This window comes from Thermobia domestica, chromosome 9, assembly GCF_964235325.1.
Source record: "Thermobia domestica chromosome 9, izTheDome1.hap1.1, whole genome shotgun sequence".
NCBI classification, from domain to species: domain Eukaryota; kingdom Metazoa; phylum Arthropoda; class Insecta; order Zygentoma; family Lepismatidae; genus Thermobia; species Thermobia domestica.
Window position 1 is genome coordinate 5,695,975 of NC_137462.1, and position 24,189 is coordinate 5,720,163.

Consider the following 24,189-nt stretch of genomic DNA (forward strand, 5'->3'; position numbering starts at 1 on the left):
TCTATATTTTGAACTAGATGAAATTGCTTCCAACTAGATACAAATTAGGGGCCGCGGTGGCTCAGTAGTAGAGCGTTCACCTCTGGTGCTAGGGGTCTCGGGTTCAAACCCTGCTCCCGCCAAGTGAACTTTGTGGTGGACAAACAGCGTGTGCGTGGGTTTTCTCGGGGTTCTCCCGTTTCCTCCCACTTTCTTCATTCCACCATTTCATTCATTACTCATTATCACCGTCTCCTTTAGCCTAACCGGCATAACCGTGGGACATAAAACTCAAAATTTCATTTCATTTCATTTAGATACAAATTAAAAAAAAAAACAGTCATAAAGGGGTTGGTAAGAAGTTTGTACCGCTCACCGGCTTTAATCAAAATAACAGCAATATTTCCGGCCAGACCGGTGAAACACCGGACAGTTGGCAACCCTAACCATGAGCTAAAGAGAGACATACATTGAGTCGAATGGTAGAGGCTCGTTTGTGCTTTCTTCAACAAATGTAACAATATTAGAATTTCCTGTTTACATTGATTACTTCCGAAATTAAGAATATCCACTGTTTATTTCTTTGTGTTGGAATTCATCAACAGAGCTGAATACCAGGATTGCCAACCGTCCCGATTCTGTCGGGACTGTACCGATTTCTGACTTATTTGTCCCGCGTCCCGACCGAACATTCGTCGGGACGCACATTGTCCCGATGTATCGATTTTCAGTTACTTAATATTTTACTGGGCCATTTTTACAAAGGAATAACAATCTTTTAGACGCATAGTTTTATGTATAGAATCAATTTAACAAAATTATGATTTGACTCATGAAAAAATAGATAGTTATTCCCTAATTGTTTTGAGTTGATATTCCAGCCCATTATGATGATAGTATATTCCATGTAGTGCTAAAAATATTCTTTTTGCAACCTCTACATAAAAGTGAGTGCTATCTCAGTAGCAGTAATACTAGCGCTCACTTCAGCGGGTAGCCGCCACGCTAACTTTATCGAGTACCGGCCACGGGCGGATCCAGGACCGATTTCTGGGGGGGCGGTGAGTTGTCATACTGCTACTTTTAAGGTCTCCAAAGATTGGGATGGGTTATATATATATATACATATACAGGGTGGGCCATTTTAATTAATCCACGGAAATATCTGAAAAATGATAAAACGTAGAAGAAATTTTTGAAATACACGTTATATATTGCTAAGGGGGAAAACCAATTCCGCCAAAAGTACCCCTCTCCGCTCCCCCCCCTAAATGGGGGTAACGGGGGGTAACTTTGAAATGTCAAATGGGAACATGGGTCGAGTAATACCTCGTTCGAAAGGTTTTGGAAAACTAAGTAACGCTGTACCAAAAGATGTTTCATATTGTGCACCGGTTTCAAAATGGCCGCCATAATATGGTTCGGAAACTCCAGTACCCGTAGTGTGAAAACCATGGAAGGTAAATGAATGGAACAAAATTGAAATACGTAAATATCATAGGGCATATCGAACGGTGTGGTCCCTGTGATCCCAGTGGCCTCCCTAAAGGGGTCTTGGGGGCTAACTTCAAAATTTCAAATAGTAACATGAGTCGAGTGGTACCTCGTTCGATAAATCTTGCAAAATCTAACATATTGCAGGAGAAAACGATTGATGTGAAATGGCAGTGTTCTCAAAAGGCCGCCGAAACATAGTATCCGTGTCAGAGAAAAGGTTTAGTACCCGTAGTATGAAAGCGATTGGAGATAAATCAACAAATGAAAAACTGGAGTAGCTAACTGACGTAAGGCACATTGAGAGGTGTTGTCGGGGTGACTCCAAGGGCCAACTGAAAGGTATCCGGGGCCAACTTGAAAATTTCAAATAGCAGCTTGAAGCGAGTAACATCACGTTACATAGACAAATTAATATCAAACAGCTTCTGTAAGAAAATTTTCGACATGAGACAAAGTTTCCAAAATGATCGCAAAGACATGGTGACTGTGTCTAAGAAAACGTCTAGTGCCCATAGTATGAATACGGTTAGACATAAATGAAAATAACGAAAATTAAATAGGAAAACCACGGAGGCGTTCCAAGGCTCGAGAATATTACAACAGAGATAAAAATATTAGAGTAAAATTGCCATAATGTATAGAGAGAAATCCAAGTCCTGCAAAATAATCTCTCCCTGCGCTCTGTATGTGAGTGGGGTGGAAAGTAAAGTGAAAGTTCAAACGAGAACTCTACTTTAATTCGTAAATTAAGGCTAACCTTACAAATAGGTATGGTGTGGTTGAAACATTTGTTTGTAAGGATGACGCTGTAGTGACTAAAAAAAGAGAAACTTTTATGCAATGCGTGCTGGTTATTCAGAAAGCATTTCGGGGATATTACGTACACACCGTTTCGTCCCTCAAGCTCACAATATGACATGAATGCTAATAGTTAATCAAAATGTAACTGTACATGTTACAATGTAACTGTGTAACATTAAGATAATGCATTAGTGCACCAATTCTGTATGCATGAAGTCTGCCTTCCAAACAGCATTGGGTAGTTCAAGCGTACGCCCGAACCGTTGTCCGGTTGGACATTGAAATTTTGAAGTTAGCCCACAAGACCCCTTCAGGGAGGCCACTGGGATCACAGGGATTAAATCATTCGATATGCCCTATGATATTTACGTATTTCAATTTTGTTCCATTCATTTACCTTCCATGGTTTTCATACTACGGGTACTGGAGTTTCCGAACCATATCATGGGGGCCATTTTGAAACCGGTGCACAATATGAAACATCTTTTGGTACAGCGTTACTTAGTTTTCCAAGACCTTTCGAACGAGGTATTACTCGACCCATGTTCCCATTTGACATTTCAAAGTTACCCCCCGTTACCCCCATTTAGGGGGGGGCGGAGAGGGGTACTTTTGGCGGAATTGGTTTTCCCCCTTAGCAATATATAACGTGTACAAAAATTTCTTCTACGTTTTATCATTTTTCAGATATTTCCGTGGATTAATTAAAATGGCCCACCCTGTATATATATATATATATATATATATATATATATATATATATATATATATATATATATATATATATAATAAGAAAGTTTCCTCTTCTGAGGGGGGCGATCGCCCCCCCTGGTACCGGCTGTCTGCTAGATCTGCCACCAGTGCCGGCGTCTTCTACTTCACTTTTGGTTTGGCTCGCAATCACATTGTTTACATTAACCTGTGCTGTGCAGTATTATCCTGTTCTTTGACGTTAAGTTACAAAAGTTATTTTGTACATACAGTCCATCATGTGTTGAATATCAGGGGGCTCCAACACCTATGGGCGTCTCTGGCGGGGGGGGGGGAAACGAAGGGGACGCGTCCCCCAAAAAATTTGGAGTACAAAATATTCAATATTCTAATTTACTTTATTTACTAACGACAGAATAACCCTAAATAATACAATTATATTTATTAGGTGTATAATATTCAGGCTATGAAACGATTAGGCTATAAGAGTTCTTGATATACCTCAGAGGGACATGGAATTGAAGATAATAAACAGGTTGAACTTGATAGTACCATTTAAATCACTTTCTTTGATGTCCCCCCCCCCCCAAATTTTACGTGCCAGAGACGCCAGTGCCAAACCGATTGTCCCGTCCCGATTTTTTCTTTAAAAAGTTGGCAACCCTGCTGAATACTGTTCAAATGCAATGGAACGGAGATTACTTACTAAAAGACAAAAGATACATTCTTCGTCTTGTTTTTGTTTACAATACGAATATAAAGTAAACAAAGAGAGTTTTGTTTTCTATATATTGTTTAGTAATATGTTTTAAGGTTATCTCATAAATTTGCTGACAGTGTGCATGTGTCAGAATGCTTTCTCGTAAGTAAATAGATTTTTTAAAATTATTGCTGAATATTCAAAAATATTGCAACACTGGCAAGTGTGAGTTGACCTAGGTATTACCATTACATTTAATAAAACAGATTTCGGTCATCACAAGTTCAATGCAATCTTTTTAAAACAATAGCTGCCTTCTTGTAGATGCTATAAACACATGAATAATATAATTCTAGCTCGCCGGTGAGAATCATAAATACTAATTTGATTTTTGTTCCTAAATATATTGACAAGATTCTAACAAATATGCAAGGCTCTATTCACTTATACAGGGTGAGTAAAAATGATGGACCTGATTTCAGAACAGTATTCTGTGACATCAATAAATATATATTATTCTGAGACATGTGCTTCGAAAGATTAATTTCAAAGTTTACTTTCCACGCAGTATTTCCACTTTCTACCGCTAGGAGTCAGCAGGGAGCAGGTAAGAAAAATTGCGTTAACTGAACAACATGCTACAAAAGCTTTGGTAGGAGCAGTGTTTCTTCCAGATATGTTTTTGAAGGGGACACTGCCCCCCGGAGCTCTAAGAGTGCCCCCTGGAGGAGACCAAAACAATACGTCTATAATATAATAAAAAGAACAGTACCGTATGAAAATACTATGTGCCTCTCCGAATACTGTGTGCCTACGGAATATTCTTTTCTGAAAGAAACACTGGGTAAAAGATAGACTGTTGGCTTTGATGTGTGTCGTGTTACGCGAGGTACTTATATAGAACATTGGGGGTGCGGTGGCTCAGTGGTAGAGCATTCACCTCCGATTCTTGGAGTCCCTGGTTCGATCCCAGCTCGCGCCGTGTGTACTTTGTGGTGGACAAACACCGCGCTCGTGGGTTTTCTCGGCGTTCTCCCGTTTACTCCCACTTTCTTCATTCCACCATTTCACTCATCTCCCATCCTCACCGTCTCCTTTAGCCTTATAACTATAAAAAAAAAAAAAATATAGAAGTTGATTTCGGATATCGCGTTTCCTGGTTCGCTCTGGATTGGAACCCCTGAAGGCAATTATGGCGGTTTTATATGTTATACTATACAGTGTTTCTTAAAGAATAGATTGTAAATGACGTAAACTATATAGGAGTAGACTTGCAACGAAGCGTACATTCACCTTTAAAATTATCTGTGTATATATATATATTGGCGATCCTTAAGATTAGGTCAACATTGTGATTACTATTATTCGGGATTCTAACACCAACTTCCATCTGATTCAGTTCGGCATACATTTGGCTCAAACTCAAAATAATCTTTATAGGTGGAATCCATATATACAATCACTCGTCGACTCTATATTCATATCAGCCATCTCATACATATCAGACAATATACAAATATACGGTACACTACTTCAAGCCTCAACTAACAAAACAAAATACAGTTTTGACGTCATCACAAATAGATCATATTATATGCATTTTATTAACTTAATTGCATTTGTTTAATTTACAAACGAACGCATGCATATATATAAGTACGTATTAGATGATCACTTAGCACATCGTAAGGTGAGATGAAGTAGATGAGGTGACCCGAAACTTATCTATTCAGACATAGCTTCCATCTTATTCATATCACAAGACATATACAGGACACTGATCAATAATAACCATTAACAGGAATATACAAACTTTCTCAAGATTTATCAATCAGTGAACTACACAAATGTAACGTTTTTCACTATGTTCAGTTCGTCGTTATATAATTAGATCTTTTTTTTATTATCTTACAATTTTCAATCAACAACAGTATATATATTCTTTTCTTCTCTTCTAATATTTTGGATTATAAACCTAACATCATAAATGTATTTACAACAGTCGAAAACGGACATAATTATATTGTAGAATATTACAATAATCAGATTTATATAGATATTCATAATTTTAAGGAAATAGATTAAATAATAAGTCTAATTTTAAATGCTAAAATAAACGAATGATATAGATTTATGGCCTTTCTGAACATAAAACATCTTTGGAAATAAACAATAATTCTCCAAGTTAAATTTTTCTTCTTATGTAAATAACTATTACGGGAGATGAAATGACACTATTTAGTGAAGCGCTAAAATGTCTGTAACGGAGCGAGGCCAAAATTTGGTCCGTTACAGCCTAACCGGCATAACGTGGGACGTAAAACTCAAAGATTTCATTTCATTTCATATAGAACATTTGTGATATGTTTGAAGAAAACTTTGACAGTTTACTTTTATTAGCACAGTCTCACAGTAATCTACGTCACAGAATACATTTCTGAAATCGTGTCCATCATTTTAACAAACCCTATATTCGTTGGTTTATTTTAATTTATTATCTGTTTCTGTTCTGAATAATTCTTGAGTATGTAACACAGATTTGATCCCGAGACTATGTAATCTAAAAGGAAACAACTTATCGCTCACATGGTTGATATCTTAATTATCTACACTATTATTATTATTATTATTATTATTATTATTATTATTATTATTATTATTATTATTATTATTATTATTATTGCTATTATTATGTTTAACGGAAAGAAAAATCAAGTATGCTTGTAAAATCATCGGCTACACTATCTATGTTATTGTAGCTCCCTCCCCTAAACTGAGAAGGCGAGCAGCAGACTGTGACGTCACACAGCATAAGTGCTTCTTTCAGATTTGGGGGGCACTACCCCCGGAGCTATGAGAGTACCCCTTTGGGAGGAGACCAGAATAATAATATAATAATAAATAGAATAGTATCATCGTGTGAAAATAGTATGTGCCCCTCCGGAACATTTATTCTGAAACAAACACTGCACAGCATTCGGTTAAAATTGGTTGGTTTAAAGGACACCTATGTTAAGTTATTTCGAAGACAGAATTCAAAGACTGACAAATGCATAGATGTTAAATAGAAACATAGTACATAGATTAATAATAATAATAATAATAATAATAATAATAATAATAATAATAATAATAATAATAATAATAATAATAATAATAATAATAATAATGTTATATATTATTATTAATTATCTGGATGCATTAAAAATAATTGATTCTTCAAAAATTTACTGAAATTATGTACAATAAACTCTTGATTATCAGCAGGTAGATTATCTGTTTTGCACATTATCCGCGGTTTTATCCGAGGTGCAGATTATCCTTTTCATTTTTTTTTTATATTTTTATTTTTTCGACGATAAATATATGTGTGGTATAAAAGCTCCAATCATAAATAAGGAGAGGTATTTTAACATGAAAATATAAAAACATTATCGACTTTTTGTTTTTTTTTTTAAAAGTAAGTACGAAAACTATAATCTTCTGTCATAATTGTATGTGGAGGTTTTTTACTTTTTTTTTTTTTTAAATGTTCAAAACCCTTTTCGTGTTGGTTTGTGTTCCTTCTTCGGTCATTTTGTGGATTATCAGCGGTTGCCACGCCAGCCAATTCCTGCGAGTTTACTGTATTTTCAAACACAAGAATCGCTATTTATTTTGAACACATTTCTTCGGGTTTTTTTAAAAGAACTAAATTCGGTTTGTGTCGAATAAAGCAACAGGGGATTGTCATTGAAGCACTCCTGTTATGGGTTGATAACTAGAGACATCTTTCGGAGAACAGCGAAACTAGGACAAAGTTTTACAATCTCCTTTTCACTTTACTCCATCTACAGAACGAAACGTGATTTTCAAGACGAAACGCCTTTTGTCGTGCCAATTTCTTGGACGCCAGCAAGAGACGAAGGCAATTAGCTATTTAATAATAATAATAATAATAATAATAATAATAATAATAATAATAATAATAATAATAATAATAATAATAATAAAATCTTAATTTTCCATATCGTATTTATAGGTAAGTAGCCTATTTGCTTTTGTTGTGTTTGTACTAAACACATTTTGCATTTCTTTTCACAAGGGCTAGATGTCAGATCACCTATAATCATATGTCCAAATTGACCAAAAGTGGACTTAATTCTCTTGTGCACTGAGCTCGCCATTCGTCTATTTAATATTTTTCTATGTAATCCAATCCAATACAAACACATAGACTAAACTTGTGACCTCTTACAGACACAAATAAGTAGTGTTACTCATTAGACTCGTAAAATGTCTTGTCTCGTCTCCATTTGTCATGTTTGTCGTCTTGTTTCGTGTCGTCCGCAACACTAATAAACACCCATAAACTCTTTCCTAAGTCCGCCATCTTTAATTTCTCTTTTCCACTTTTTCCTTCTTTAAAAGAACAACATTCATACAAATATGTCATTCTTATACTTTTCAAAATTGCTAACGACCGACACGTTAATCATCTCACTTTTCATTCCAACATTTGAAAACATTTAAATGAAATGAATTGAAACCTCTCAGTTTAATGTCCCACGATTATACCCTTCAGGCTAAGGCGGACGATGATTAAGGCAAATGAATGAATAATGATAAAATAATGGAATGAGAAAGTGGAAGAAAATAAGAATACGCCGAGAAAAAACACAAATTTGTTTGGACGAAGATCGAACCAGAGACCCTCATGCACCAGAGGTAGGAGCTCTGCCACTGACCTACCGTGCCCTGTGTTTTAAAAATGTTTTTCTTTTGTTGTTAGTTTTGTCTGGTCAGTCTTCTTTGGGTCTGTTCGAAAACTACCCATTATATTGAAAAGGGGGAAACAAATGTTTAGTTTAACGTCTCGCGTTTACGCAGCCAGAAGAAGACAAAGAACGAATGCTGATGAATAATAATAAAATGATGATGGAATAATTAGTAGAATTTGAAAGTAGGAGAAAAGGACGAATCGATGCTTCCAGGGACGGATCCAGGATATGATCAAGGGAGGGGCTAAACCATATTTTGTCGTTTTATCCAGTGTAAAGCAGAATTGAAGCCCATTTTATCCAGTGTATATCTGAGCGTCAAGGGAGTTGCTATAGCCCGTATAGTCCCCCACCCTTGGATCTGCCACTGGATGTACCTAAGTGTTGCCTACCTAAGGGATACGCACGAGACAAGATTTATGGCTGTCTCGACTCGAAAATGTGCTGTAAAAGTGATGTCTCGACTCGAAAAATATATATTTTTCTATTGGAAGAGCCCTGTCTCGACTCGAATTTTGTCAGGAAAATCCTGTCTCGACTCGTCTCGTGCGCATCCCTATCCTAATACAAACTCACCGGTTCTGGGACCAAATTATGAACAACACCTTACATTAGATTGGTGGATTGGTTAGAAAATGGCACCGCGTTTCAGCATTAAGGCTATATGAGACGTGGGACTTCAGTTTAAGGTGGAATTCGAATCATCGTAATGCGTTCAAATTTAAAGACTTTTCCATCGAGAATCGAACCCGAGACCCCGTGCACAAAGGTATACGTGCGCTAGCCACTACATTAGTGGAGAGGACTCTTGGATAACATATGAGGTTCCAGTTCTTAACCATCATACTTGCACGAAACAGGTCTACACTTCACTACCAGAGGTTCCGAGAAGAAAGGAAGAACTCAGGAGATACAATTATACAGTTTAAAGGTAACAAGATTGAAAGTGACCAACTTCTGCTTGGACAAAGTAGGCAGCTATACCCAGAGCCCCGAAATCAGTGGGAGCCCCGGCTAGACAATGAAATAGTATGCATCGAGCAAAGAGAACACGGAAAATAATACAGTTTACGAACTATAATAAGATCATCCGTTCATTTGTAGAGAAAAAAGTTTCCCACGTAGTAATGTTGTAATCTTGTAGTTATAAATGCAAATATATATATATATATATATATATATATATATATATATATATATATATATATATATATATATATATATATATATATATATATATATATATATATATATATATATATATATATATATATATCACATAAAAAAAGAAATTTTGTATTTCATTTCAATATTTGCTTAGTTATCTTTCAAAATGAAAGTACATTAAATAAATACATTAAAAAAAAAATGGTTTCTCAATGACAGGACTCTGTTAAATACCTAAAGGCCCTGAGTAATGTTCTTCACGAGATGAGAAATTGTTCATTTCATCTCGAAAATAAGACGAGAAGTCATTTTAAAATTCGAGACCAAAAGTATATTTTTAATTTCGAGATAGGACGAGACATTTCCCAAATCTCATGGGTAACACTAATTCATTGAATTGTTAGGTCCTCGAAGACTTTTTTTTTTAGTGTTTCATGATTCGTAATATAACATTTATAGATTGATGAAGTGATTGTACGAACACAATGAAGAGCGTTGATCAACATTTAAAGACGCACGAGTCCTGACACGATATACTCCAATAATAAATATGGTTTAAATGCTGTGGATCTCTCTAATGCACAAGGATTCTAATAACTTCTGAGTGAAATTAAGAAAAAGAAATCGGCGTAAATTCTGCACATAAATTTGCGAAATGAGACAAGGAAAATGTTATCCAAAATTGAGACGAGATCAGAAATAAGAATTATAGAATCGAAACAAGACAAAATTTACAAGAGACAAAATTCATTTCTCGTGGCAAGAATATCCCTGAAGTTTTAAGTCCCTGCCTAAGGATTGAATCCAAAACCTTTGCTATCGGATGACTGTTCTTGTAGTACAGTCAGCGACAAAAGTTATTTCCATGTCTTAAAATGTATTTTGGTAATAACTGTGACATGACTGGAAGGTACAGAAAATTACATTCGTTTTATCAACGAACTTATAAAGTTCGTTACTCAATTCTCTGTCTGTGTGTGTGTGTGTGTTATTTGCGAATTTTTCAATTTTGAGTCCTCCATTCGATAAAGCATCAAAAACTACCTAAAAGAAGTGATATAATTTTTTTGTGTCACTCTTACCGTTCCCGAAATATTGGGGAAAAAAGTCCCGATTTCGGGAGATTTAAGGAGCCATATCTCGGGAACCGTAAGTTATAGACAGATCATATTGGAGTTGATCAGTAGCTAAGAGGATGGTGAACATTTTGGTACCAAATAGTAACCGGGCCACCGTTCCCCAGATATTGGTTTAAAAAAAAAGTTCGGATTTTAGGAGAAGCATATCGCGGGAATCGTAAGCTATGGAGAGATGATATTTTGCAATTTTTTCAATTTTGAGCCCTCTAATTTAAGTATGTGTCTTCGTAAAACATCGTAGAACGTTTTAACAGACCTCTTAAACAAAACATGTGGAAAAAATTTAGTACTCAAGGAAATTATAAATTAAAAGATATATTACAATAATTGTTTAATGAGTATATTAATAAAGTACATAGAACAATTGGTATAAAGCCTGTAGAAGTTAATAAGAAAAAATAATTCTTTTTAAGTTCGTTCTGGCAATGCTCTTGGAGCATTCTCAACTGGCTTTTATACTATAAATGGATAGATATATTACAAGAATTGTTTAATGAGTATAATAATAAAGTACATAGAACAATTGGTATAAAGCCTGTAGAAGTTAATAAGAAAAAATAATTCTTTTTAAGTTCGTTCTGGCAATGCTCTTGGAGTATTCTCAACTGGCTTTTATACTATAAATGGATAGATATATTACAAGAATTGTTTAATGAGTATAATAATAAAGTACATAGAACAATTGGTATAAAGCCTGTAGAAGTTAATAAGAAAAATTAATTCTTTTTAAGTTCGTTCTGGCAATGCTCTTGGAGCATTCTCAACTGGCTTTTATACTATAAATGGATAGATATATTACAAGAATTGTTTAATGAGTATAATAATAAAGTACATAGAACAATTGGTATAAAGCCTGTAGAAGTTAATAAGAAAAATTAATTCTTTTTAAGTTCGTTCTGGCAATGCTCTTGGAGCATTCTCAACTGGCTTTTATACTATAAATGGATAGATATATTACAAGAATTGTTTAATGAGTATAATAATAAATTACATAGAACAATTGGTATAAAGCCTGTAGAAGTTAATAAGAAAAATTAATTCTTTTTAAGTTCGTTCTGGCAATGCTCTTGGAGCATTCTCAACTGGCTTTTATACTATAAATGGATAGATATATTACAAGAATTGTTTAATGAGTATATTAATAAATTACATAGAACAATTGGTATAAAGCCTGTAGAAGTTAATAAGAAAAATTAATTCTTTTGAAGTTCGTTGTGTCAATGTTCTTGGAGCATTCTCAACTGGCTTTTATACTATAAATGGATAGATATATTACAAGAATTGTTTAATGAGTATAATAATAAAGTACATAGAACAATTGGTATAAAGCCTGTAGAAGTTAATAAGAAAAATTAATTCTTTTTAAGTTCGTTCTGGCAATGCTCTTGGAGCATTCTCAACTGGCTTTTATACTATAAATGGATAGATATATTACAAGAATTGTTTAATGAGTATAATAATAAAGTACATAGAACAATTGGTACAAAGCCTGTAGAAGTTAATAAGAAAAATTAATTCTTTTTAAGTTCGTTCTGGCAATGTTCTTGGAGCATTCTCAACTGGCTTTTATACTATAAATGGATAGATATATTACAAGAATTGTTTAATGAGTATAATAATAAAGTACATAGAACAATTGGTATAAAGCCTGTAGAAGTTAATAAGAAAAATTAATTCTTTTTAAGTTCGTTCTGGCAATGCTCTTGGAGCATTCTCAACTGGCTTTTATACTATAAATGGATAGATATATTACAAGAATTGTTTAATGAGTATAATAATAAAGTACATAGAACAATTGGTACAAAGCCTGTAGAAGTTAATAAGAAAAATTAATTCTTTTTAAGTTCGTTCTGGCAATGTTCTTGGAGCATTCTCAACTGGCTTTTATACTATAAATGGATAGATATATTACAAGAATTGTTTAATGAGTATAATAATAAAGTACATAGAACAATTGGTATAAAGCCTGTAGAAGTTAATAAGAAAAAATAATTCTTTTTAAGTTCGTTCTGGCAATGCTCTTGGAGTATTCTCAACTGGCTTTTATACTATAAATGGATAGATATATTACAAGAATTGTTTAATGAGTATAATAATAAAGTACATAGAACAATTGGTATAAAGCCTGTAGAAGTTAATAAGAAAAATTAATTCTTTTTAAGTTCGTTCTGGCAATGCTCTTGGAGCATTCTCAACTGGCTTTTATACTATAAATGGATAGATATATTACAAGAATTGTTTAATGAGTATAATAATAAAGTACATAGAACAATTGGTATAAAGCCTGTAGAAGTTAATAAGAAAAATTAATTCTTTTTAAGTTCGTTCTGGCAATGCTCTTGGAGCATTCTCAACTGGCTTTTATACTATAAATGGATAGATATATTACAAGAATTGTTTAATGAGTATAATAATAAAGTACATAGAACAATTGGTACAAAGCCTGTAGAAGTTAATAAGAAAAATTAATTCTTTTTAAGTTCGTTCTGGCAATGTTCTTGGAGCATTCTCAACTGGTTTTATTCCTATAAATGGATAGATATATTACAAGAATTGTTTAATGAGTATAATAATAAAGTACATAGAACAATTGGTATAAAGCCTGTAGAAGTTAATAAGAAAAAATAATTCTTTTTAAGTTCGTTCTGGCAATGCTCTTGGAGTATTCTCAACTGGCTTTTATACTATAAATGGATAGATATATTACAAGAATTGTTTAATGAGTATAATAATAAAGTACATAGAACAATTGGTATAAAGCCTGTAGAAGTTAATAAGAAAAAATAATTCTTTTTAAGTTCCTTCTGGCAATGCTCTTGGAGTATTCTCAACTGGCTTTTATACTATAAATGGATAGATATATTACAATAATTGTTTAATGAGTATATTAATAAAGTACATAGAACAATTGGTATAAAGCCTGTAGAAGTTAATAAGAAAAAATAATTATTTTTAAGTTCGTTCTGGCAATGCTCTTGGAGTATTCTCAACTGGCTTTTATACTATAAATGGATAGATATATTACAAGAATTGTTTAATGAGTATAATAATAAAGTACATAGAACAATTGGTATAAAGCCTGTAGAAGTTAATAAGAAAAATTAATTCTTTTTAAGTTCGTTCTGGCAATGCTCTTGGAGCATTCTCAACTGGCTTTTATACTATAAATGGATAGATATATTACAAGAATTGTTTAATGAGTATAATAATAAAGTACATAGAACAATTGGTATAAAGCCTGTAGAAGTTAATAAGAAAAATTAATTCTTTTTAAGTTCGTTCTGGCAATGCTCTTGGAGCATTCTCAACTGGCTTTTATACTATAAATGGATAGATATATTACAAGAATTGTTTAATGAGTATAATAATAAAGTACATAGAACAATTGGTACAAAGCCTGTAGAAGTTAATAAGAAAAATTAATTCTTTTTAAGTTCGTTCTGGCAATGTTCTTGGAGCATTCTCAACTGGCTTTTATACTATAAATGGATAGATATATTACAAGAATTGTTTAATGAGTATAATAATAAAGTACATAGAACAATTGGTATAAAGCCTGTAGAAGTTAATAAGAAAAAATAATTCTTTTTAAGTTCGTTCTGGCAATGCTCTTGGAGTATTCTCAACTGGCTTTTATACTATAAATGGATAGATATATTACAAGAATTGTTTAATGAGTATAATAATAAAGTACATAGAACAATTGGTATAAAGCCTGTAGAAGTTAATAAGAAAAAATAATTCTTTTTAAGTTCCTTCTGGCAATGCTCTTGGAGTATTCTCAACTGGCTTTTATACTATAAATGGATAGATATATTACAAGAATTGTTTAATGAGTATAATAATAAAGTACATAGAACAATTGGTATAAAGCCTGTAGAAGTTAATAAGAAAAATTAATTCTTTTTAAGTTCGTTCTGGCAATGCTCTTGGAGCATTCTCAACTGGCTTTTATACTATAAATGGATAGATATATTACAAGAATTGTTTAATGAGTATAATAATAAAGTACATAGAACAATTGGTATAAAGCCTGTAGAAGTTAATAAGAAAAAATAATTCTTTTTAAGTTCGTTCTGGCAATGCTCTTGGAGCATTCTCAACTGGCTTTTATACTATAAATGGATAGATATATTACAAGAATTGTTTAATGAGTATAATAATAAAGTACATAGAACAATTGGTATAAAGCCTGTAGAAGTTAATAAGAAAAATTAATTCTTTTTAAGTTCGTTCTGGCAATGCTCTTGGAGTATTCTCAACTGGCTTTTATACTATAAATGGATAGATATATTACAAGAATTGTTTAATGAGTATAATAATAAAGTACATAGAACAATTGGTATAAAGCCTGTAGAAGTTAATAAGAAAAAATAATTCTTTTTAAGTTCGTTCTGGCAATGCTCTTGGAGTATTCTCAACTGGCTTTTATACTATAAATGGATAGATATATTACAAGAATTGTTTAATGAGTATAATAATAAAGTACATAGAACAATTGGTATAAAGCCTCTAGAAGTTAATAAGAAAAATTAATTCTTTTTAAGTTCGTTCTGGCAATGCTCTTGGAGTATTCTCAACTGGCTTTTATACTATAAATGGATAGATATATTACAAGAATTGTTTAATGAGTATAATAATAAAGTACATAGAACAATTGGTATAAAGCCTGTAGAAGTTAATAAGAAAAATTAATTCTTTTTAAGTTCGTTCTGGCAATGCTCTTGGAGCATTCTCAACTGGCTTTTATACTATAAATGGATAGATATATTACAAGAATTGTTTAATGAGTATAATAATAAAGTACATAGAACAATTGGTATAAAGCCTGTAGAAGTTAATAAGAAAAATTAATTCTTTTTAAGTTCGTTCTGGCAATGCTCTTGGAGTATTCTCAACTGGCTTTTATACTATAAATGGATAGATATATTACAAGAATTGTTTAATGAGTATAATAATAAAGTACATAGAACAATTGGTATAAAGCCTGTAGAAGTTAATAAGAAAAATTAATTCTTTTTAAGTTCGTTCTGGCAATGCTCTTGGAGCATTCTCAACTGGCTTTTATACTATAAATGGATAGATATATTACAAGAATTGTTTAATGAGTATAATAATAAAGTACATAGAACAATTGGTATAAAGCCTGTAGAAGTTAATAAGAAAAATTAATTCTTTTTAAGTTCGTTCTGGCAATGCTCTTGGAGCATTCTCAACTGGCTTTTATACTATAAATGGATAGATATATTACAAGAATTGTTTAATGAGTATAATAATAAAGTACATAGAACAATTGGTATAAAGCCTGTAGAAGTTAATAAGAAAAAATAATTCTTTTTAAGTTCGTTCTGGCAATGCTCTTGGAGTATTCTCAACTGGCTTTTATACTATAAATGGATAGATATATTACAAGAATTGTTTAATGAGTATAATAATAAAGTACATAGAACAATTGGTATAAAGCCTGTAGAAGTTAATAAGAAAAATTAATTCTTTTTAAGTTCGTTCTGGCAATGCTCTTGGAGCATTCTCAACTGGCTTTTATACTATAAATGGATAGATATATTACAAGAATTGTTTAATGAGTATAATAATAAAGTACATAGAACAATTGGTATAAAACCTGTAAAAGTTAATAAGAAAAAAAAATATATTTTTTTAAAGTTCGTCCTCGCAATGCTCTTGGAACATTCTCAACTGGTTAATTAACTGAAAACTGTACTCAAATTGTCCGTCAATTCTGAACTTATTTGCGAAATTAACTTCATCAAATGGAAAGAAGTTTTGTCGTTGATTGTACAAATCATGAGATTTTAAGAAAAATCGTGTCTGACGTTCTTGGCTTTAATCTTTCCTTCTAGAAGCAGGAAGTATCTTCTGCATTGAATTTATTTTTACAGCAGCGTCGAAATGTTTATGGTAGCTGTTTTCTTAATGTAACTTGACGGAAATATATTAGATCAAAACGCGAAAACTAATGAAAACAGTTCACAGGGAAAAGAAAAGAACGACGCCTGTTTTGTTGTATACTGTGACTTCTCATTAACATTATCCTTCTTTATGGTGACCACTTTTTTCCCTCTTCTTTTGCTTGATTTATTTTTCTCCTTTTTGAACTTGATTCTCTAATTCACTTGGAAGCTTGTTGTTCGCTGGATTAACATGTAAATTCTTTTCTAATGTGGACATATTGTCTTTCGTATACTTTCATCACAGCCATCCGCTCTGTGATCAGACCAATAATAAGATTTCGATCCACAAAGGTTAACGTGGAAATAAATTAAGATTTTATCGGATTAACAACACGGTAGTCATGACTTGATGGGTACCATTTGTTCCGGTAGGATTTTTCCAGCAACGGCCTTGGCGAATTGGTCTCAGAATACGTCGCCAAAAACTCATTTCCTCCAAGATGGGTGGGGAATTTTTCCCCCCTATTATTCTTCTGAAGCTCTACTTGTTCTTTCGTAGGTGGTGAACATAGAGTACAATGCTTGTTTTAGCTTCCAAAACTGGGATTGCAAAAACAGGGCACACCCCGGCGTTTAAATTCACAGGTGTTGTATATAACCTTGGTCGCATGTAATTCGATAAATTATTACTTGTGAAGAAAACTCCAAATTCTGTGGAAGGAGGCTTCGGAGGAATCCTGAGGTTCAACTCGAGACAGGATCTGGTTGGAGGGCATCGTAGCACGGGGAGGGGGACGAGGGTAATGCATAAATGATGTGTGGGCAGATAAGCAAGGCTGTCTAGGATATATTTAGTCGCAAAAGAAGAGTTTTAGAACTATTCCCCGCTCGCAATTATGAAGTACAAACATTTTTACAACAAGCAACTACAACAGAGGTGGAGTTCATAAAATTAATTGTATCCTCTCGTTTTGAAGTAGGTTATCTTCAGGGACTTGTCTTAATCTTAAAATTTTAATAGTTTCTGTCACTGTTGTCACAACAAGTCGTTCAGTTAATGATTTATATGTGTTCTAAATATGTCAAATGGATTTATTAGGTACAGGATGAGGCTAAAACCTGGAGACACCCTTTTATTTGTAAGAATATTAGAAAAAAAACTCTCGAACATTACTACAATTCTTATAGGGTTGAAGTTTCTACGTGCGAGAATATGATCTTCTGTTCTATCTCGGAGGCTGACTCTTATTTATGTAAACGTTTAAGTATGCGTCACGGTAATCCTAATAATAAAAAGTCGTGCTAATAATGTCGCTTGCCTGCCTAATATTAATATACAGGGTGGTCCAAAAGTAGGTACACAACCCTGCATTGATCAAGAATAACATTCTAGCTTATAGGTAGTGATGACCGCAAGAGTCTTGGTCTTGCAGTTTTTGCAAGAGTCTTGCATGCAAGACCAAGACCAAGACCAAGTCCAAGACCAGGAATCTCGATGCAAGACCAAGACCAAGACCAAGGAGTGCGAGACTAAGACCTGCAAGAGTCTTGCACAAATACCGGTACTAGTTGAATTTTCTTATAGAATTTGTAAGAATCTTTTCTTATAGAAGAAGGGGAAGAATCGTTACATTTTTTATCTGAATTTTTTGGCTTCAGTAAAAATGCTGCTGAAGTAAATGTGTTCCCAGTAGTTTATGGAATCCGTGTAAGTCGATCTGCCCCCGTAGCATATAGCTACAGTATGTCGTTTTCTGAATTGATTGTTCGCGTTTTCTGTAGATATTGCTCGTTTTCAAGCCACACAGGTGTCACCTTGCGCCATGTGAGCTTTTTAGGTAAGCAAACACCGTGTGCGTGGGTTTTCTCAGGATTTTTACGTTTCCTCCTACTTTCTTAATTCCACCAATTCAGTCATTTCTCATCGTCATCGTCTCCCTTAGCCTTGGTGCATAATCGTAGGACGTCATTTCATTTCAAAACATATTAGTATTGTTCTTTCAAAACTAAAGAGAAATGTAGTATTGAACATCGGTAATTCCCTGCACCATAGGTGCCAAATACATGGGTATGGCCTTGGCTCCAAGACTCAAGCATCCGTTGGATTTTTTTGGAAATAATATTTTCACGACATTGACAAAAACTTAGTGCATGTGACCACAAGGTTTATTTGTTTCGGCTGTTCCGAGTTTAAGATATAAGTAAAAATACATTAAGAACAAATAATAATAATAAAGTAAGTATACCTGATGGATAACAATAAGAAATGATATAAAAAGCAATGAGTTGATCAGTACAGGACTATATACCTACTTTTGGACCACCCTGTATATCGCTACTTTACATTATCACCTGTTTGTACAACGAAGTTCTTGAACAATTGTATTAGTACAGGGCATGTATTCACCGAGGGACGTCATCCCTCAAAACGTGATGGGCTAAATGGCTTTAGATGCCACAAGCCCAGAAATCTAAATCCTAATCCTAATAATTTCGCTTTTCTTCCATGGTCTCGTCCGTCAATAGGGAAGAAAGAGAAAGAAATTACTGAACCACGCCTCGTAACCTGGGATCAGCGCTGATATTCATGCATTACCATGTCACTGTACACCTATTGGTATACACAGCATCAAATTAAATGTCTCACGTAACATTCTGTTGGTAGATTTTGAAATGGACCTTTCCACTTGATGGTACCTTATACAGAATGTTTCTAAACGACACCGACAACGTTTGGGAGGTGATTCCTGACACCAAGATAAGACGAAAAGTATAGAGTAACCTGGGTGCGCAAATGCTTCCTTTCGGAGTTGTAGGCTGCCGAAAACATGAAATAAAGAAATTTAAATGTCTATAGCTCGAATACTATGGGACCTACCTTAGTCGGGTCAACACTTTATTTAGGAACTAGTATGTGCCCTATCCAATTATCCATGTTTCAGAATCCTGTGCTACTTCCACAATATTTTTTATAGAGGTAGTTGGTGAGCCCGTAGCCAAACAACCTCGACAAAAGTCGATGAGTGAGTAACTTAGGATTCTGAAACATGAATTTTTGGATAAAGCACATATTAGTTCCTAAGTAAAGTCTTGACCCGACTACGGTAGGTCCCATAGTTTTGGAGCTGTGGACCTTTAAACTTCATTTTTTCATGTTTTTGATAGCCCATAACTCCGAAAGGAAGCTTTTGTGCAACCAGGTTGGTCTGCACTTTTGTCTTATCTTGGTGTCAGGAATCACCTCCCAAACGTTGTAGGTGTTGTTTTGAAACACCCTGTATATCCACGATAACTGTAAAAATGACATGAGTTTTCTTTACGACTTCTAAATCATTCTCAACACAAGTACTTGGTGTCAAAATTAACCTGAATAAGGAAGTAAATGGGCCAACTTGGATATATTTCATGTTATGCGTTATCATTTCGCCACAAATTCTTCACGTAAAATTGACAAATTACGTATGCATTCCACATTTTACCTTAAAATATAAATATCGAAACCTAACTAGCAGATCTGCATATTCCTGCACTTCTTGATACCATTCAAACAATTGAAACATATCTTTTGTTATCTTATAAAGTAGAAACTAGACTGAGAAAGAAGTGTAAGGCAGATGGGGATCAACCTTAAAGCAATGCCACAGGAACGTCTCGTATACGGGCCTTAGTATCTCATCTAGTCTTATATGAAAGGATTTTTTTTAAAACTAGCTAACAACAGTCTTTATACAACCATCAGGTGCTTGGTCGCAGTAAGTAAGTGGTCACTACGTTTGAACTTCCATTCAGAAGTAATATATATACAGGGTGACACATCTTTCCTTTACAGCTTGTCCGGAAATTCCTCCGTTCCTTTGGAGAATCCCGTGCGCATGCATAGCTGCTTTTTCAAACGTACATTTGTCAATAGAGTAGGGGTATGACTTTCTAAGTGACGTTTTTAATCGAACTCTCTACGATATATTGTTGTTAAGCCGTTGGCCTCTGAAGTTCATATTCCCACGCTTTCGACACTCTGTCACTTCTAAACGGGACGGAATTTCCCCAATGTTCACTAGGACTTTTTTTTTTTTTTTGCTCCTTTTTAGATGTACTATCATCCGTCCAAGTTTGTCCACGTAGTTACCGTTCACCTTCCATTTCAAGTTCAATCTATGCTAAGTGTGATAAGCAAGATCTCCTATGGAGAAGGAAACACATGCTCGAGTGACGAGAATGAAGAGGAATTGGAGGAAATCAGTGAATGGAGACAAACATTTACAAACTTCTTTCCTTCAACTGTTCTAAATTTGATACTTTCAGTTTATTCCAACCATTTTCTAACATGGTCATTGTTTTTCTTTCTTCTTGCAGTATGTAATGAAATAATACATTTATACGCGAGTTATAATGCCAGTAATATCTGGTGTTCATTGGACAACACGCACAAAACAACAAAGATTTATCTTAAGATGGAGAAGCTGTTCGTGCAACATCCATTCTACAGAATAAAGACTTACTCCAGTGCTCCCAAACGCTGTCATTGCGGAGAAATATTTCGTGTGTGTTGGGTTGCATAATAGGCGGCATTTGAAAGCATCACATGTCCTGCACTCAAAGAAGACGGTGATGATGAGAAATGAATGAAATGGTGGAATGAAGAAAGTGGGAGGGAGAACCTCGAGGAAACTGACGCACACGGTGTTTGTCCCCCACAAGTTATGGAATTATAGCACACAGGGTCCATATTATTTTGCTGTTGACCTACATTTCACACTATTTACTAGTACAGGAACCCTCTCACCTAATTTACTTCGCCTGTAATTCATATTTTTCCTTTTAGCATCTAAGTGCAATTCTGCCCGCTCCATACTGCATTGTAATTCTCTGCATCTTTCTTCAGGATTACAGCCTAGTGTATACGATTCCGATGGTATTTCGCAATCCTACTACTTAGTCGAATGTGCCAGCTTTTTGTATCGTATACTGTTCACGACGGTAGTTTTACACATCTTTCACAATCCCATTTTCAAGTCAACTCTGCATAAATTAGTTCTTGAATTTCGTAACTTTTTCTATGACAGGTGAAGTTCCCATAATTTTCAGCCAACCGTTATCGACGTCTGTTGGCGGAAGATGTGCCAAGGCCGACAGTATCCAAATGTGTTGCCTAACGATTTCGTTGTCTTCGTACAGGGATATAATGCCGACATGGACGTCCGCAAGGGTGAGAGGAAGATGACTCCCTCCTCTCCCTGCAATCAAGTTAATATATAATTTGTATTAATAACCCTTATCAGAAAGTAAATATATACAAATTATTTAATTAAAAATGGATTTAAAATTAAGATCAAATAAAAATGGCCATGTTCTAAAATACCATTTTCCACACAACGTAAAGTTTTGTTAAAAATGAGTTAGTCGAACTTACTACATTTTCATGCCCACCAAGCTAAAATATATCATTTTGTTGTCATACGGTATTTGTTAAATATCTATGTATACCGCAGATAAATATACCTTAAGTTTATTAAAGATTGATAGAATTTCTTTCTCATAAATTAAATATATTTATTAATCTACGTCATAAATACTCTGATTCTTTTTTTTTTTTTAAATCGTAATTATGCTCAGTTTAAATTAACATTTTGTAACTCTTCTTATTGTTTCAGGTCTCAAATTTAATGTAACCAATTCTGATCCCTTGTTTTATGATTTAGTGCTCTTATACAGAGGTTGTTCAGCCTACGTTTGGCCGATTTCGTTCCTTCCCCCTCCCGGGCAGAATGGACTTACCCGACCTGGCTCGTGGCGTCCTGCAGTGTTGTGCAGTGGCTTCCTGGGAACGGAGTTGTTTTCCGCGCGGACGCAGCAACGCACAAAACACGACCATTGTTGTGAGTGTTGTGTTAAATTTGTTTCCAAGTGTGTGGGTTTCCGCTCTGTGACCAAAATGCCAAACAGGACCATTGTTGTGAGTGTTGTGTTAAATTTGTTTCCAAGTGTGTGGGTTTCCGCACTGTGACCAAAATGCCGCCCACTTTAATGTTTCCGTCATTAGAAAACAGTCCAAGAAGAATGGTTGCAACATCAGTTTAAGTGGAATAAAAAATTGTTAAAAAGTACAAGGCCAACGAAACTCCACCATTTGGATCACCAACGAAGTTGCCTAGGAAGCGGGAATGCACCAAGGCCACCTCCACCATGCAGAGGAAACTTCGCAAAATGGCATGCAAGAAAATCCGCCAACACAATCGTCTTGACGTGTCTTTGGGGACTGTGAGCCGGACATTACACCATCAACTCAAGCTGGAAAAAGTCATGAAAGCTCGCGGCCATCTTCTCACGGATACCCACCAAAAGGAACGAAAGTGTAACGTCCGGAAGCTGGCCGCGGACGTTATCTCTGTATCTACGAACGGCATCTGGCAAAACAAAGGCGGATGTACGTCGTAACGCTCGATGAAGCATGGATTTACCTTTCCGACTTCAGCAAACCGAGAGTCATCATGTACCGAGAGAAAGGCGCCAAGAACTTCAGAAGGTGGGTCCGTGTCTGTAAAGAATCCTTCCCAAAAGGGTTCATGGTTGTTACTGGCTACTGTTGCCAAGGTAAACTGAAGATTCGTAGGGTGGCGAAGTACTGCAAAATAAATTCGCAGTATTTTCAGGAGTAGATCTTGCGGCCCATATACGAGTATGAGATTCCAACAATGTACGGAAATGACGCCAATCTGGTGCGCATTCACATGGACAAGGCCTCATCACATACCTTACGATCGTCCCTTGCATTCTACAGGGAGATGGAGGAGGCAAGTGGTATACAGGTACCTGTTAAATCTCCAGATGCAAGTCCTGTGGACTATTGTGGATTTGGATTGCTGAAGCGGGCTTTGGGAAAACGGCAACTGTGGACAACTGTGGAAGAATTCTGGAAAGCTGTGCAAAGGAAATGGGACAAGATTCACCTCCTAGTTCTTCAGAGAAGCCTATTACAGTGGAAATTACGCTGTCGGGCTATTGTTAGGAACCAAGGGAAACACATCGAGCACTTACGGACCTGGCGCCATGGATTCTTCTAAATTTTTAGATAAGTCGAAATTGGCCAAATGTAGACTGAACAACCTCTGTATCTATCCATATATTTTTTGGATCAAAAGACCCAATATATTTCAATCAAAAATTTTCTTGTACGGCCTATATCTAAAGAAGTACATAGACCCTATAGTGTGGCCAAACCCAAGCTATCACTTATGTCAGTATGATTTGCTCATTCCGTAAAAAAATACGAAAACTCGATTTAGGGGTCGTTCAAAAATGTGTGGCTTCTGATCCAAAAACCAATTATTGGTCAAGATTACAATCTTTTTGATCATTCTTTAAATTGTTGGGCAAGATTGCAATCTTTTGATCAAGTTTTGGATAATTCTAAAATTCTTGTTAAAACAATATTTGCTACAATATTTATGGTCTAAAACCACTTGAATAAATTATTTATCTATGTATTTTATTCTATCAAACAGAGTTTCGAGTTCCCAACAGAC

The 24,189-nt window shown here is 34.7% G+C and overlaps 1 protein-coding gene across 2 annotated transcripts in view; it reads left to right on the plus strand.

Annotated features, from left to right (window-relative positions):
- Sarm (sterile alpha and armadillo motif) overlaps positions 1-24,189 on the plus strand; it is a 428,773-nt gene that overhangs the window by 41,078 nt on the left and 363,506 nt on the right. The gene's annotated exons all lie outside the window — the stretch shown is intronic.